Below are 14,271 nucleotides of genomic sequence, written 5' to 3'. Positions count from 1 at the left end.
GAAGGTGTGTGTGGCCGCACCCACTCCCCCAGCCACACACCTGACCCTATATATAGTAGAGAACCCCCTTTCAGTCACATTTTCTTCTTTGGTTGCACACTACACTCTCTCTCTCTCTCTACTTTCTCTCTTTGAAAACATCATCCAAGAACACTCTTAAGGCCTAAAAATCGTGAAATACTTCACCATTCAGCTTGTTATAGTGGTAAGAGACATAAATCTAAGCCTAAAACTCATAGTGTTCTTCGTGTTCTTCATCCTTTGAAGGCGTGCGGCTGCACACCTTCATAAGGTGGCCACACACACCCTAAAACTATCCAAAGTGAAGACTTTGGCCTTCATTTACTAATAGCACTTGGTATTAGCACAAGAACACCTCAAAATCGACAATTCGGGAACTAATGAGGACTATACGGCCACACACTCCTGTGTACGGCCGCACACACACCCTGTATGGACGGACACTCCTGTGTGCAGCCGCACACACAAGTCTGGCCGCACTCCCTTGCCACACACTCACCTTTGTAGCCATACACCCACTCTAATCCTCATATTTGGCCTTAAACTTGCAAGGATCACTACGAGTGGAACCTAGAACACTTAGTTCAAGTATTTCCAAGACCTTAGGGTGGTTTCCCATCATGATTAGTCATGAAATACCCTAATCTAATACGTATATGTGTTACCATATGATTAATAGGGTCCACTTGCGTTCAGAACATCCGTTGACACTCAACACTCATATCGATCGTATACTCGAATCCTACGTTAAACTATGAGTTCATACCCCTACACCTTTCCGAGTTTTTCATGTTTTCAGGGGGGGGGGGGACACAAGCTAAACATAAATGTTTTCATAACTTAAAAACTGATGCAATTACAATGCTTTTCTATCAAATGTTTAGATACAATTATCCCTTTTGTATTATGCGGAGCACAAGGGATGTTTTCAATTCATAATTGCATAGTTTTCAAAACCATACACGAACGTAACAATCATTCAAACTATAGTAGGTGTAGTTTGGGATTTTATTGCCAGTCCTACAGGTTCAAACTTCATGCAAAGTCAAACATATAAACTATGCCAGATTTAGTTTATCCATTACTACGAATACAAAACTAGAGTATCATGCTAAATAATTATTTTATGTATAATTATATATACTCTATACCGTTACAAACGTTTTCGAACTCGAGAACAACTGAACAAACACGTAAACTAGTTAATACAGGATTGTGAGACTATCTTCGTTTTTCCCCTCGGGGTAACAATAAATCCTCACCGGTAGTATAACCAGAGTCTCCTTGAGGGAGAGCATGAAATTTGTGAATAAATCTATTTGGGACCGACAATCCCACACCTGAACTGTTAGCTACAGTTAGGCAGGCACGCCTGGGGTGACAAATTGTGTAATCATGCGACGCCTGAAGAAACGTCAATGAGGTCATCAGTCAGATTAGCATGGTTATACGACTCACAATAAGTAAAAACTAATCATTGTTTACGGGATTTCTTTCTTCTATAGTTTTATTTTAACTAATAAAACTACTTATCTACTTACTGGAGGGTATTCCAGGGACAAAATCTATGGTTTTATTTTAAGTAATAATACTATTATACATACTGGTGGTGGTAACAAGGGTTTCCGAACGATCATACATTACATACTAGTGGTAGCCAGGGTTTTCAAACAGAACGTATCTTTCACACAGAAACCAATAAACATGTTAGCAAATATTGGATTTTCTTGGTAAGCATGTGTACATATTTTAGAACTCGGTAACAATGGTTTTCGATACAAACGATATTTACTTATAATGGAAAAAAAAACTATTTATACAAAGTCAGTGACAAGCTTATGAACTCACCAGCTTTATGCTGATACGTTTTTAAAACCGCTTTTATTCTTAGGGCAACGATAGACAGGTACCTAGTCAGCTTTTGGAGAAGACGGAGCATTTTTGGAGTCTTGTCTTTATCTTTTGTTATATAATGTGATGTACAAACTATGTTTTCAACAGATGTAAATATTCCTATTGTAATGTAATGGTTGTGTTTACTTTGATTGCTATGATACGATTGTTGTGATACTACAAATGATGTCGCTGTTGGGTTATGCCCCCGGATGTTTCTGCCGTTGTTTTCCTAACTGTTCGGGGGTGTGACAGATTGGTATCAGAGCTATTTTTTATAGTGAACTAAGTATACCTAACCTTACATGGTATACAACTATAAACACTAAAGGGTCGAAGTGCTCTAAACTAAAAGTATACTTTAAAAACGTAAGTATTTTTACTCAAAGTATACAAGTATACCTATATACCAGAATCGTATCGCAAAAAGAACCAAAAAAAAGTAATTGGATGTTGAACACTGTGGTTAAACCTGGGCAGTTATGTAATCATGTCTATGGTTAATATAGCGTGATCAACTATATTCATTCGAGACATGACCAACATGTGTTTGAGAGTGATTTTGGTGTTGCAGTAGGCCTAAAACTTAACAAATATTTCTACCAGAAGAAAATCGATGAAACAAAAGCTTCAACATAAAATACTATAGAATATTTTAGTCAAAACAGGAAACATTGTAAAAACTCATTCCAAGTGTTGCTACTCATTCTTTGTTACCGATAGTTTACTCGCTTTAGTAACTGCTTGTTGTTTATCGCTTAGTAGAACACTTTGTCTAACATATACAGATACAACTTGTTTCATATCTCTTGATTCAATTCAGTGAACTTACCATCCTCTCCTTCCTGATCATTTTAGAATGAGATGCCTCCAAAGAAAAGACCCAGCTCAAAGAACAACAATCCTCCACCACCACCTCCTCAATTCGATCCCGCTATGTTCCAGGCAGCTGTTGTTGCCGCTGTGGCTGCCGCAATGTCACAGATAAACCCCAGTGGTTTTGATGGGCCAGGAGGTGGTACCCATCCCCAAAATCAGGAAGATGGTCAGGGACACCAGAAGGAGTGTTCCTATAAAGACTTCATGAATGCCAAACCCACATCTTTCAACGGCACTAGACGTATCATTGCCTTGACTCGATGGTTTGAGAAGATCGAGTCCTTCTTCGAAATCTGTTCCTGTTTCGAAGCCAACAAGGTGAAATTTTTCGCCTGCACCTTCACCAACAGAGCATTGACCTGCTGGAATAGTCAGGTCAAATACCAAACCCTACTAGTAGCAAACGCTATGGGTTGGGAGAGCTTGAAGGAGCTCATGCTTACTGAGTACTGCCAGCAGGGCGAAATGCAGAAACTGGAGCACAAAATCTGGACACTAAAGATGAAGGGTTCAAATATTGCTACCTACACTTCTAGGTTTGAATACCTAGCACTTCTTTTCTCGAGAATGGTCACCCGGAAAGCAAGAAGATAGAGAGATGCATTTGGGGATTGACGCCCCCAACTCACGGGAATGTCTTGGCTGCTAGGCCAAACAGTTTTGATTGCGCCAAGTGCTTGGCACAGAATCTCATAGATCACGGGGTTGATCTGGATAAAATAACAGCCACTCCTGAACCAGTGAAAGAAAGTGGCGAGAATAGAAAGTTTTGGAAGTAGCGAAAGGGTCAGTCTTTGCAGGACCCATCCAAGAAACAACATACAGTGGCAATCCACACTGCCACAACTCCTACTGCTACTCGTGTAACCCAAGCACCTACCAGTGGATATACTGGTACCCTCCCTTGGTGCAGCAAGTTCAATTACCACCACTGTATCCCCGACCCATGTCGTGAAATGCTCTGCAACAACTATGGTAAGTAGGGTCACACTACTTGAAACTATAGAACACCAGCCCAACCAACCAATCAGGCATCTGGAGCAGGTGTCGGTCAGGCCTGTTATGGTTATGGCGAGGTCGGGCACTACAAGAGAAATTTCCCCAAGGCAGCAACAACTGGCAATACTGGAAGAGTTCTAGCAATGGGGCAAGAGGAGGCAGTTGCTGATCCTACCGTTGTCACGTGTACGTTCCTCCTCGACAACTCTTATTCATGCATTCTTTTCGATTATGGTGCAAAGAGAAGTTTTGTCAGTCATGCATTCAAACATCTTCTCAAACATAAACCACAATCTTTAACCGAAACATTTACCATCAAAATGGCTAACGGTGAGAAAAAGAGCACTAATGATATATTTCGTGGTTGTACCCTTACCCTAAACGATCATTCCTTTCCTATCGTTCTTATGCCAGTTTCCATAAAGAGCTTCGATGTCATCATTGGCATGGATTGGTTGAGCCTGAATCATGTTGATATCCTTTGTTTGGAAAAATCTATCCGTCTCAATCTCCTATCTGTCGAAACCCTCATGATCTATGGTGATAAATTTAGCTCCAACCTCCGCATTATTTCATGCATCAAAGCCCAAAAACTTCTGTGAAAGGAGTGTTGTGGATTTCTAGCCCACATTGTAAATGAGAAATAGGAGGTTAAAGCCCTTGAGAGCATCCCCAAATTCTGAAACTTTCCTGATGTATTTCCCGAAGAGCTTCTAGAAATTCCACTTGAGCACCAAGTAGAGTTTCGCATTGACTTAATCCCCGGAGCTACCCCCGTAGCTAAGTCCCCATATCTCCTAGCGCCAGTAGAAATGCAAGAGTTGTCCAGCCAGCTCAATGAGCTGCTCAGCAAAGGATTCATCAGACCGAGTTCCTCACCTTGGGGAGACCCAGATTTATTTGTGAAAAAGAAAGACGGATCTTTTCGGATGTGCATTGACTACCGAGAGCTGAACAAACTCAACATAAAAAACCGTTATCCTCTTCCTCGAATCGACGACCTCTTCGACCAACTTCAAGGATCCAACTATTTCTCCAAAATAGACCTCAGATCATGGTAACATCAGCTATGAGTCCACAAGGGTGATGTTCCTAAAACAACATTCCGGACTTGTTATGGCAACTACGAATTCGTAGTAATACCCTTCGGTCTAACCAACGCACCGGCAGTGCTCATGGACCTGATGAATCAGGTGTGTCGTCCTTTCCTGGACAAGTTTGTTATCGTGTTCATAGACGATATACTTGTCTATTCCAGAAGCGAGGAAGATCACAAACAACACTTGAGATTAGTGTTGGAAACTCTAAGAACCGAAAAGCTATATGCGAAATTCTCCAAGTGTGAATTCTTGATTCGGAAAGTAACTTTCCTGGGTCACGTGGTAAGTGAGCAAGGCATACATATGGATCCGCCCAAAATTAAAGCGATAGAGAATTGGTCAACACCGAAGAAACCCACATAAATCCGTCAATTCTTGGGTCTTGCTTGCTATTATCGTAGATTCATTCAGAATTTCTGCAGAATTGTCAAACCCCTAACCACTCTAACTCAGAAAGGTGTACCCTTTTGTTGGAGTGAAAAGCAAGACACTGCATTCCAAACATTGAAGCAAGCCTTGTGCAGTGCACCTATCCTGTCTCTGCCCGAGGGGACGGAGGACTTCGTTTTCTACTACAATGCATCCAACCAGGGCTTAGGCTGTGTGCTTATGCAACGAGGAAAGGTTATTGCTTATGCCTCAAGACAATTGAAAGCACACGAAATCAATTATACAACTCACGACCTGGAGTTGGGAGCAGTTGTCTTCGCATTAAAGATTTGGATACATTACCTCTACGGAACAAAGTGCACGATCTTCACTGACTATAAAATCCTACAATACATCTTCGACCAAAAAGACTTAAACATGAGGCAATGACAATCGGTAGAACTACTCTGTGATTATGAGTGTGAAATATGCTACCATCCTGGTAAGGCGAATGTGGTAGCTGATGCCCTCAATTGAAAAGAGTACTTAGGTCGCAGTGCGAAAGCACTTACCATGACCATCCATTCCAATCTATCCGCACAAATCAAAGAGGCTCAGCGAGAAGCCCTGAAACCGGAGAACGTGGCAGAGGAAGTTTTGAGAGGATTGGAAAAGAACTTAGAGATCAAGGGAGACGGACTCTAGTATTTCATGGATCGGATCTGGACCCCAAAGTTAGGTGGTTACAGAGGGTCTTCATGAACCAAGCTCACAAAACTAGATATTCCGTCCACCCAGGATCGGATAAGATGTACCTTGATCTCAAGAAGTTATATTGGTGGCCAAACATGAAAGCGGAGATCGCTACCTTCGTGGGCAAGTGTCTGACCTGTGCCCAGGTGAAGATCGAATTTTAGAAGCCCTCAGGTCTACTTCATCATCCAGAAATACCTGAGTGGAAGTGGGAGAGGATGACCATGGATTTCATTACCAAATTACCCAAATCTCCGAGTGGGTACGACACCATCTGGGAAATAGTCGACCGATTGACGAAATCCGCTCACTTCCTGCCAATCAAAGAAAATTTCAAAATGGAAAGATTTACACGAATCTACCTCCAAGAGATAGTTCGATTGCACAGTGTGCCTGTATCCATTATCTCTGATCGAGATAGCAGGTTCACTTCGAGGTTTTGGCAGTCCCTACAGAAAGCTCTTGGAACTAAGCTAGATATGAGTACAGCTTATCATCCTCAAACTGATGGACAGAGTGAGAGAACCATCCAGACCTTAGAAGACATGTTGAGAGCATGTGTCATCGACTTCGGTAAATCGTGGGATACCCATATGCCCTTGGTTGAATTCTCCTACAACAATAGTTATCTTACCAGTATCAAGGTTGGGCACTTCAAAGCCCTCTATGGTCGCAAGTGCAGATCCCCTATGTGCTGGGCTAAGGTGGGTGACACGCAACTAGCCAAAGGGCAAGTCCCTGATAGCACTCTCACTGGTCCATAAATCATCCGCGAAACCACAGAAAAGATCATACAAATCCGGGAACGACTAGAAGCTTCGCGAGATCGACAAAAGAGCTACGCCGATAAACAACGAAAACCCTTGGAATTCCAGGTCGGAGACCATGTTCTGCTAAAGGTCTCGCCCTAGAAATGCATGATACACTATGGAAAATGTGGAAAGCTAAATCCGAGGTACATAGGACCGTTCGAAATCCTTGCTAGAATTGGTCCCGTAGCCTACAAACTTCGTGTACCACATGAACTCAGTAACATTCATCCTATCTTCCACGTCTCGAATCTTAAGAAATGGCTATCTGATGAAACCCTTGTGATCCTTCTTGATGAAATCGAAATCAACGAAAATCTAAACTTCATAGAAGAACCAATCGAAATCATGGACCGAGAGGTCAAACGAATGAAGCAAAGTCACATCCCGATAGTGAAGGTTCATTGAAATGCTAAGCGGGGACCTAAATTCACTTGGGAGTGCGAGGATTCAATGAAATAGAAGTACCCTCACCTTTTTCCAAATCCATGATTTGTATCCATATTCTTGAATTTCGGGACGAAATTCCCTCCAACGGGGGGATGATGTGACAACCCAAAACATTTATCATGTACAATCGATCCATATATCAATGTTACACTTGAACTTATCATCTCTTAGCGAAATTTTGGATCCATGTAAATGCTTTAGGATTAGTATATCATAGATATGAGTCTTAAGAAGGGTTATAAAGTGTGTAGCATCACAAAATCTAGCCAATCGCACCAAGGAAGGTGTGTGCGGCCGCACACACTCCCCCAGCTACACACCTGACCCTATACATAATAGAGAACCCCCTTTCAGTCACTTTGTCTTCTTTGGCTGCACACTACACACACTCTCTCTCTCTCTCTCTCTCTAATTTCTCTCTCTAAAAACTTCATCTAAGAACACTCTTAAGGCCTTACAAACGTGAACTACTTAACCATTCAACTTGTTATAGTGGTAAGAGACCTAAATCTAAGCCTAAAACTCATAGTGTTCTTCGTGTTCTTCATCCTTTGAAGGAGTACGGTCGCACACCTTCATAAGGTGGTCACACACACCCTAAAGCTCTTCAAAGTGAAGACTTTGGCCTTCATTTACTAATAGTACTTGGTATTAGCACAAGAACACCTCAAAATCGACAATTCGGGAACTAATGAGGAGTGTACGGCCACACACTCCTGTGTACGGCCGCACACACACCCTGTATGGCCGCACACTCCTGTGTGCAGTCGCACACAAATGTCTGGCCGCACTCGCTGGCCACACACTCACCTTTATGGCCATACACCCACTCTAACACTCATATTTGGCCTTAAACTTGCAAGGATCACTACGAGTGGAACCTAGAACACTTAGTTCAAGCATTTCCAAGACCTTAGGGTAGTTTCCCATCATGATTAGCCATGAAATATCCAAATCTAATACGTATATGTGTTACCATATAATTAATACGGTCCACTTGTGTTCAGGACATTCGTTGACACTAAGCACTCATATCGATCGTACACTCGAATCCTACGTTAAACAGTGAGTTCATACCCCTACACTTTTCCGAGTTTTTCATATTTTCAGGGGGGAATACAAGGTAAACATAAATGTTTTCATAACTTAAAAACTGATGCAAATACAATGCTTTTTTATCAAATGTTTAGATACAATTATCCCTTTTGTATTATGCGGAGCACAAGGGATGTTTTCAATTCATAATTGCATAGTTTTCAAAACCATACATGAACGTAACAATCATTCAAACTATAGTAGGTGTAGTTTGGGATTTTATTACCAGTCTTACAGGTTCAAACTTCATGCAAAGTCAAACATATAAACTATGCCAGATTTAGTTTATCCATTACCACGAATACAAAACTAGAGTATCATGCTAATTAATTATTTTATGTATAACTATTTATACTCTACACCGTTAAAAATGATTTCGAACTCGAGAACAACTGAACAAACATGTAAACTAGTTAATACAGGATCGTGAGACTATCTTCGTTTTGCCCCTCGGGGTACTAATAAATCCTCACCGGTAGTATAACCAGAGTCTCCTGGAGGGAGAGTGTGAAATTTGTGAATAGATCTATTCGGGACCAACAATGCCACACTTGATATGTTAGCTACAGTTAGGCGGGCACACCTGGGGTGAGAAATTTTGTAATCATGCAACGCCTGAAGAAACGTTAAGGAGGTCATCAGTCGGATTAACATGGTTATACGACTCACAATAAGTAGAAACTAATCATTGTTTACGGGATTTCTTTCTTCTATAGTTTTATTTTTAACTAATAAAACTACTTATCTACTTACTGGAGGGTATTCTAGGGACAAAATCTATAGTTTTATTCTAAGTAATAAAACTACTATACATACTGGTGGTAACCAGGGTTTCCGAACGATCATACATTACATACTGGTGGTAGCCAGGGTTTTCAAACAGAACGTATCTTTCACACAGAAACCAATAAACATGTTAGAAAATATTGGATTTTCTTGGTAAGCATGTATACATATTTCAGAACTCGATAACAACGGTTTTCGATACAAACGATATTTACTTATAATGGAAAGAAACTATTTATACAAACTCAATGACTAGTTTTCAATACAAAAACCAGCTTACGAACTCACCGGCTTTATGCTGATACATTTTCAAAACCACTTGTATTCTCAGGGCAACAATAGACAGGTACCTAGCCAGCTTTTGGAGAAGACGGAGGATTTTTGGAGTCTCGTCTTTATCTTTTGTTATATAATGTGATGTACAAAATATGTTTTCAACAGATGTAAATATTCCTATTATAATGTAATGGTTGTGTTTACTTTGATTGCTATTATATGATTGTTGTGATACTAGGAATGACGTTGCCGCCCCCGAACGTTTCCGTTGTTGTTTTCCTAACGGTTCGGGGGTGTGACATGTTGGGTGTCGAAGTCTCAAGGAAGTTGGCTATTGACTAGGTTCTTCAATCACTTCCTGAATCATATAGTAGGTTCATTATAGAATACTATATGATGGACCACGACATGACCCTCATTGATTTGACTTATTTTCTTATTGCTGCTGAATCAGCCATAATTTAACGCATTGGTCAAGCAAATTCTTTTGGTAAATCAATGTCCCAAAATTCCATGGACATTGATAATGGCAACATTAGAAGTCCCAAAAGGTTTTCTCTAGTTAAGAGAAAGGATAAGTCTGATTTTCCCACGTACCATTCAAAAAGTGTCCATTTGTTTCTATTGCCTAGAGAAGGGGCATTAGATACGAAGCTGCCAGATTTACCTGAGAGATCACGAAGATGGGAGAGTAAAGATGTATCACTCTACTTCAGGTAAAATCCACTATCTAACTCTATTAAGTTTTATGTTTTAGATTCTTAACACATGATGTGATAATATTGCATCTTTATGTAGTGTCGACGAAAAGAAAGGAAGCTTAAAGGAAGAAGTGAGCTAAGTCTGATCACAAAGAAATGGATTTTGATCGCATAATTCGATGATCGGAGTTTTGAGCAGCTGCTTAGAGTTATGATATATTGCTTAGGAATATGTAATAGCATAGTTTTCATTTTAATTTGCATTGTAAGGAAAAGTTTTCCGCACCTTTTTATACATAAAATAAATTTTAGTTTTGCCTTATTTATATCTCCTTGCAATGTCATTTGTGAAAATTGATGCTTGTGTTTTTCTATTATAAGCAATATTAAGTTGATGAGATTCTTAGTTATGTTATTTATGGTAGTGTCATAATTTTATAAGTAAGGAAAGATTCCCATCGCCCAAGTGATAATTGGACAGAAGCTTGGAATCATATGATTTGAGTCATGTGATGTATGGAAATCTTGGTACTTAGGAAATTAAGACTAATTTCTTGTTCACATAAGTATGTAAGTCAAGTGAAAGACTAGGAGATCTGCTACACAATGTTGTGCACTGGTCAAGTCCACCACCAATAACAATAAGATTATTCGTCATGATCTACTAAAAGTCTAGTAAATGTGGTTATGCTTACAAGATTAAGTGTAATTCTGAATCATTGAAAAGTTTCAATGAATGGCAGAACGAATAAGAAGAATCAACTGGGCAGAAAGATACAAGTTTCTCCAATCTAAAAAGATGAGAGAGTACTTTAGTATCATGTTTTATGATTGTCTCATTGCTTATGAAACCATATCATAGCTGATCCTCTAAGTAAATCTTAATGCACTAGTATAGCTAAGAAGAGGAATCAAGAACTATTGAAGTGGTTCAATCAAAAGGTGAATCATACTTTGCTCCAAAATCAAGTCTTAGAATCCTACTCCAAGATTGTGATATTGAGTGACACATCTTCAGTAAGTTTAAAACACTCATCAAGTGTGGAGTAGGAAAGGTTTTCTTATTCCTGCACATTTGAAATTGGTAAATTGTGATGTCATGGTTAACACAAAGACCTAGTAAAACCAATTGTATGAAGTTTTGTCTTGATAAGAATCCGCACTAACTGTTGAGTATTTTTTTTGTCAATAAATGTTTCTTGACAAGAGAATCTTATATGTCAAGAGGTCAGGGGGAGTCTTAATGATCTTCAAAAGCTTCAAGAATTGATCAATCTCTAGTTGACATATTCTTGTTTTCTGTAACATTCCAGTTAAGTTAACTATGCATGTGAGTTCTATGAGTTCTCATTTGAATGCATAGAGGCAAAGAACCTTGATTAATGAAAGTTCATTGATCTGTATAGGTTAGTTGCTTAACAACTTGGAAGCAATGGTAGGCGCTAGTGCTTCCATGAGGCAAGAAATAAAGATTGAACAAATTCAGTCCATATAAGTTTGGATTTGTCACAAACCTTGTCTTATGATTATGGTTAGGAAAAATTCACGTGGATAGCAGCACATACACAATAGAATCTAAGTGTCATAAGGTTTCTCTCCTTCATGAAAACGATTGTGAGGAACTCTTTCACTAAGAGGGATTTTAAGGAGATAGCAATTGTGATATTTGTGTTCTCAAATTCAATTATGATTAAGACATCCCTCTTCATAGTTCGAATTGTGAGATTTGGTAATTAGTTTGAACATTTAAGACTTATTGATATAAGTTCTAAAATGGTTTAGACACACATATGAGCTAAATAAGGGAAGGTGTATGAGTTTATCGAAGCTTGGATAAAGGTTTATCAAAGCATCTCGAATTAGAAATATGATCTTTGGCAAGAAAGTCAATAAGTATTGATTTCTATAATTCCATCTAGTTTCTAAATACATGTCAAAGCTAGTGGGAGCATAAGTGTTATGCTGGTAAGGACATAATTATCATGTTAGTTGGAGCATTATCATTATGTTGCAAGTTAGTAATATTAATTATAGAGAAACAAAAGGTTCAATTCGCAAAGTTGCAGAGGTTGAAAAATTGTTTTGCTATAATTAAGGAAGAGGAAATTATACTTCATTTCAAATCTAAAAGCTTAGATCAAGAAATTTTAATCAAATTTAGTCAAAGGACATATATGAATGGTGTGTTGAAAAGATTCAACATAAGGAAATTCTATATATGACAATGTTATAGCGAAAGACTGGTAAAGTATCATGTCTTTATATAAGTCATTATGTATTGCATCACATATTCTTCGAGTATAGGATCAATTGCATATGTTGTAATATTTGTCCGTTCTTATTTATCGAATGCCTAGTGCATTAAGAGGGAAAAAAGAACAAAGCTAGATATAACTAAAATTAATTAAACAAGTGTCAAGGACAATCTAAGGTTCGCCAAGAATTGGTCACTAGTGGGCGGTTGGAAGTATTTTAATGGATAGACCATATCGACATTATTATGAATAGGGTTCTATTTAGAATGAGTTGTCATATGGAAAATATGGAAATGTTTCCATAATAGGAGTTGGATATTAAGAATCTATGTAGATTAGAAACTTTTATGCAAGAAGAATGTTCAAAGGAAAGCACTTTGAATGTGAGACTTCATAGTGTACTTTGTAATTTCATTGGCAAAGTCTTGGTGGCTTTGGTGCTTTGACATTACAAAAGGATCATTGTGTAAAATGTTTGAATCTAACACGTTCTAATAGTGGCAAGAATTTGATATTCTTACACTTATGATAAGGATTGAGAATTATGAAATGAGTTTCATTGGAAATGTGTTCATTTGATCTATTTTACAAAGTAAGGAACATAGGAAAATAGAGTGTGCATGCTTGGAGCATGGGACAACTGTTGTTATAATCCAAGTAATAAGTTGATTATCCGAAACATTATACAATGAATAAGGAGTAATCAATACGGTGATTAAATAAAGGTGTTTTACTTATACTAAAAAGTTTGGGGCCATATAGGATTAGTATTATTCTTGTGTTTCACTTTGCATATTTTGACTTCCCGAATAATAAGATTATTCAAATCATCCATAGTCGCTCATACTTTGGAAGTAGGTAGGAAAGAAGATTGTCATGAATTGGCTTGTAGATTGTCTAAAATGTATTAGACATAACAAAAGTCTGCTGGAATGTTCATGAGTACTTATGAAATAAGATATGAGTATTGGATTAAACCCACACTCACTTGAATTACTTAATGGATTTTATCACGAGTGATTAGTAAGACGATAATATCTTATATTCTTGAAACCAAGACGTGTAAGTTGTAGTTTGCAAGTCGGTTCTTACTTATCAAATCACACACAACAATATGTTTTATAACACCAAGTTACTGGTGCGTTTACATATTATCATTTGAGTCAAGGTTTATCCGTTTCATTTCCCCAAAGAGGGATAAAAGTCCTATCTGTGGGCCCCTCGATGATTTAGTGATGACACCCTAAGCGCTTGGCCAAAGCGGGACTAAGTTGATGTGTTCAATTGTAGTCTGTTGTCAGTCATCATAAATCCAAAATCGGGAAACAACACATTAATAGAGAGTATGATTAAAATCCATGTATCAACTCATACGATATCTAGAATCGAGGAATACATGATCCCTTATCTAAAGGACGCATTACTGATAAGATTAGTGTTGACAGTTGCTTTTAAAAGCTACAATTGTTGATTAGGTTCTGACGTCATACTTGAAAAATAGTTATTAGACTTATCCAAGTGTAAGACTGCTAGATTAGGTGTATGAGCCCAAAACTATTTTGGTATGTACTTTGACCCGATTATGAGCATGGTTCTTTTGGGTTGCCTTCACCATAGCAACTGATAGGATGAATTAAGGAGAAAGAGAATTAATTATGATTTATTAATATATTATATGAATAATATATTAAAAGAGAAATCATATTGTTTAATTAATATTGATTAAGAATTTAAAATTAATTTTGTGGTCAAAAGTGATTAATTAAACTTAGCGGACTGGAATCACAATTATAAGATATTGGTTTTGGGTTGTAGATCCTTTCGGAATAAGGTGAACGAATTCAAGGTGGAAGCCCACATAGAAATCGTCTAGGCCTTGATTCTG

This window comes from Lactuca saligna, chromosome 5 (assembly GCF_052625555.1).
Source record: "Lactuca saligna cultivar CGN05327 chromosome 5, ASM5262555v1, whole genome shotgun sequence".
In the NCBI taxonomy this organism is placed as follows: domain Eukaryota; kingdom Viridiplantae; phylum Streptophyta; class Magnoliopsida; order Asterales; family Asteraceae; genus Lactuca; species Lactuca saligna.
The sequence above is the reverse complement of the archived record's forward strand: the minus strand, read 5'-3'. Positions refer to the sequence as shown.